Here is a 5,000-nt window from a genome sequence, read left to right on the forward strand (position 1 = left end):
GATTGGTTGGAGAATTCAAAATTTTGCTAAGTCCATGGCCACCATAAGCCATTTCTATCAAGAAGGCCATGGACAGTGCTTAGCAACCACGAAAGCTTCCAAGAGTTGAAACATTGCCTATCAAGTAGGCCGTACCAGCCCATAGCAACCCAACCAAGATACTCTAACAGGCCAAGATTGGTTGGAGAATTCAAAATTTTGCTAAGTCCATGGCCACGATAAGCCATTTCTATCAAGAAGGCCATGGACAGTGCTTAGCAACCACGAAAGGTTCCAAGAGTTGAAACATTGCCTATCAAGTAGGCCGTACCAGCCCATAGCAAACCAACCAAGATAATCTAACAGGCCAAGATTGGTTGGAGACTTCAAAATTTTGCTAAGTCCATGGCCACCATAAGCCATTTCTATCAAGAAGGCCATGGACAGTGCTTAGCAACCACGAAAGCTTCCAAGAGTTGAAACATTGCCTATCAAGTAGGCCGTACCAGCCCATAGCAACCCAACCAAGATACTCTAACAGGCCAAGATTGGTTGGAGACTTCAAAATTTGGCTAAGTCCATGGCCACCATAAGCCATTTCTATCAAGAAGGCCATGGACAGTGCTTAGCAACCACGAAAGGTTCCAAGAGTTGAAACATTGCCTATCAAGTAGGCCGTACCAGCCCATAGCAAACCAACCAAGATAATCTAACAGGCCAAGATTGGTTGGAGAATTCAAAATGTTGCTAAGTCCATGGCCACGATAAGCCATTTCTATCAAGAAGGCCACGAACAGTGCTTAGCAACCACGAAAGCTTCCAAGAGTTGAAACATTGCCTATCAAGTAGGCCGTACCAGCCCATAGCAACCCAACCAAGATAATCTAACAGGCCAAGATTGGTTGGAGATTTCAAAATTTGGCTAAGTCCAGATTTTTTTACCCTTCGGGAATACAACCCTAGTTCACCAAGTTGAACGCGAAAAAATGTCCAAAGGATACGCACAAAACGTTTATTGAGTTGGTCACCATATGTGGAAATTATGGTGAAAATAAGCCAAGTTCCGGAGTTTTTAACTAACACGAAACCACGAAAAACTTTCATTAGGAAAACTTGGTTGGAGCACCCTACTGCAGAACACACCGACATGGACGAAAGGGTCGACTGGCTAAGAGAAAAAATTTTTGCGGGACCACTCAAAACATCATAGTTAGACCTAGCAAATGATGAAAAGTGAAACCCGCGATCGATTGGAGAAACCTTATTTTACACTGAAAAATTCCACATAAGGAAAATATGTATGTAGAACCCTACTGCAGAGCACACCGACAGGGCCGGGAAGGAAGGCCCGGTCCAAGAAAAAATTTTTGCGGGACCACTCAAAACATCATAGTTAGACCTAGCAAATGATGAAAAGTGAAACCCGCGATCGATTGGAGAAACCTTATTTTACACTGAAAAATTCCACATAAGGAAAATTTGTATGGAGCACCCTACTGCAGAGCACACCGACAGGGCCGGGAAGGAAGGCCCGGTCCAAGAAAAAATTTTTGCGGGACCACTCAAAACATCATAGTTAGACCTAGCAAATGATGAAAAGTGAAACCCGCGATCGATTGGAGAAACCTTATTTTACACTGAAAAATTCCACATAAGGAAAATTTGTATGGAGCACCCTACTGCAGAACACACCGACAGGGCCGGGAAGGAAGGCCCGGTCCAAGAAAAAATTTTTGCGGGACCACTCAAAACATCATAGTTAGACCTAGCAAATGATGAAAAGTGAAACCCGCGATCGATTGGAGAAACCTTATTTTACACTGAAAAATTCCACATAAGGAAAATTTGTATGGAGCACCCTACTGCAGAGCACACCGACAGGGCCGGGAAGGAAGGCCCGGTCCAAGAAAAAATTTTTGCGGGACCACTCAAAACATCATAGTTAGACCTAGCAAATGATGAAAAGTGAAACCCGCGATCGATTGGAGAAACCTTATTTTACACTGAAAAATTCCACATAAGGAAAATTTGTATGGAGCACCCTACTGCAGAGCACACCGACAGGGCCGGGAAGGAAGGCCCGGTCCAAGAAAAAATTTTTGCGGGACCACTCAAAACATCATAGTTAGACCTAGCAAATGATGAAAAGTGAAACCCGCGATCGATTGGAGAAACCTTATTTTACACTGAAAATTCCACATAAGGAAAATTTGTATGGAGCACCCTACTGTGGTCACCATCGGTCGAGTTGGTCGAGACGGGCAAAAAATTTTTTTTTCCATATCGTCTCAAAACATGATTTATGGACCTTGTAAATGTTGAAAAGTGAAACAAAATCACTTTTGGAGCGATGAAAATTTTGTATGGGAGGTCCCTACCCGGAACAAATTTTACTAGTAAAGTCATCATTCCGCGACGAGAAATTTGAAAATGGTCAAATATGGTTAAGATGTCATGTTCATTCCCTACTATGGGGGACCAGGTCGTCACGAAAAAATTTTTTTCTCGACCTGGTCAAATGTGGTTCTGCGACGGAGGTTAAACTAATATTGCATAATTTGGCCCAAAAACCCCCCTCTGTCAGAGAACGAAGCCCTTCAAGCTCGATAGCAGACCACATAAGTTGAGATTTGAGGTATCTGAAAGTTGAATATAGAGCGAGGTTCTAAGCGAAGGGATAGCTTAACGTTGAGCATTGAACGCAAAAAAGCTTAGAGATAAGCTTATTATATAACGATTGTGGTGCAGGACACAGCTTAACGTTGAGCTTTGAACGCACATGGCTAGAACTAAGCTAAGAGATACCTATAGTGGTGCATGGAACTGCTCACAAGTTGAGCTTCGAGAAGTCCAAAGGCAAAATGTAGAGCGAGGTTCTAAGCGAAGGGATAGCTTAACGTTGAGCATTGAACGCAAAAAAGCTTAGAGATAAGCTTAAGATACAAGGGTTGTGGTGCATGAGGCCGCTTAACGTTGAGCTTTGAACGCACATGGCTAGAACTAAGCTAAGAGATACCTATAGTGGTGCATGGAACTGCTCACAAGTTGAGCTTCGAGAAGTCCAAAGGCAAAATGTAGAGCGAGGTTCTAAGCGAAGGGATAGCTTAACGTTGAGCATTGAACGCAAAAAAGCTTAGAGATAAGCTTATTATATAACGATTGTGGTGCAGGACACAGCTTAACGTTGAGCTTTGAACGCACATGGCTAGAACTAAGCTAAGAGATACGGGTAGTGGTGCATGGAACTGCTCACAAGTTGAGCTTCGAGAAGTCCAAAGGCAAAATATAGAGAGAGGTCCTAGCAGCCTAAAAAACTTCTAGGGCCGACAGCTCACAAGTTGAGTTTCGAACGCAATTAGGCTACCCTGGTAGCCTTGATTTGAAAGCATTAAGGCAATGATATGGTAGAATGCCCGATCTTAAACCTATTGACAGAGAATGTGTACGAGTAAGCATAGATGTGGAGGAGCACATACCCTAAACAGTCCCGAAAGATGGTTAGCTAAGTGATGCATCACAAATGGACTTGGCGCACCAAGTTCACACAGAAACACACACGATCGCGTATATTAAAACCTGTTGTGTGGTGCATCACTAATAAAGTTTGGTGCGTCAAACGAACATGAGAGTTGAGCATATTGGGTATGTGTGATAACACACTTTGCACGACAATCGAGAAACCGCATAAGCTCAGTATAACACAGCAGGGGAAGATTGATGAAAACCAGAGCTAATACATGCAACAGGCCGGGAATGCTGCTTCTGAAGGTGGTAGGACCGGTGCACTTATTAGTTAAACCAATCGGCCGATTGAGTTGAAGTCTGGTACCGATCTTTCACTTGACTGTGCCCCATCAACTATTGATGGTAGTGTAGAGGACTACCATGGTTGTGACGGGAAGCGGGAATCAGGGTTCGATTCCGGAGCTAGTAGAGAGTGCCTGATAAAGGCCATGGTACACATCCAAATCAGGAAAGCAGCAGGAAACACTACCATACATTGCCAGGTGCATAGGAGGATTGCAAGCCCGTAAATTGCCCGATCATAGCCAGCGATGCTGAGAACGGAATTTATTCCTTCGATCGTCGTTGGTTCACATGTTTACTGATGGTTGTACGAACACCATACCCGGTGGTAAGTACAGTGGAGCTCGCCTTCACAACATAATGTTCACCAGTTGGACGCATAGATTGGAATAGCTCACAAGTGTTGGATTGCTGGAAACACACATTCCAGACTGCTCCGGTGGTCATGGAAAGGAGAGGATTGCAAGCCCGTAAATTGCCCGATCATAGCCAACGATGCTGAGAACGGAATTTATTCCTTCGATCGTCGTTGGTTCACATGTTTACTGATGGTTGTACGAACACCATACCCGGTGGTAAGTACAGTGGAGCTCGCCTTCACAACATAATGTTCACCAGTTGGACGCATAGATTGGAATAGCTCACAAGTGTTGGAAAGTTGAACGCACGTTGAAGACCGCTACAGTGGTCTTGGAAAGTAGAGGATTGCAAGCCCGTAAATTGTCCGATCATAGCCAACGATGCTGAGATCGGAATTCATTCCTTCGATCGTCGTTGGTTCGCATGTTTACTGATGGTTGTACGAACACCATACCCGGTGGTAAGTACAGTGGAGCTCGCCTTCACAACATAATGTTCACCAGTTGAACGTACAAGTTGGAATAGCTCACATAGTGTTGGATTGCTGGAAACACACAAAATGATACGAGTAAGGTTGCGTGAGTAAGGCACGTACACCTAAAGCGAATTATTAGAAGTGGTGATACGAAGTGTCTCGGTGGAGTGTGCTTGCACACTACAAGTTGGCCAAGAGAACCGGTGGTCTCCTGTTGCTTAACGGCTTCGGGTTGACTTAGGGTTAATGTTGTTGGAAGTCGAATGAATTCTGGTTGATCCTACCAGTAATATACGCTTGTCTCAAAGGTTAAGCCATGCATGTCTAAGTACGAACATAAATGAATGTGAAACCGCATAAGGCTCAGTATAACAGCTAT

Source organism: Anopheles marshallii (assembly GCF_943734725.1).
Source record: "Anopheles marshallii chromosome X unlocalized genomic scaffold, idAnoMarsDA_429_01 X_unloc_251, whole genome shotgun sequence".
Lineage (NCBI taxonomy): Eukaryota > Metazoa > Arthropoda > Insecta > Diptera > Culicidae > Anopheles > Anopheles marshallii.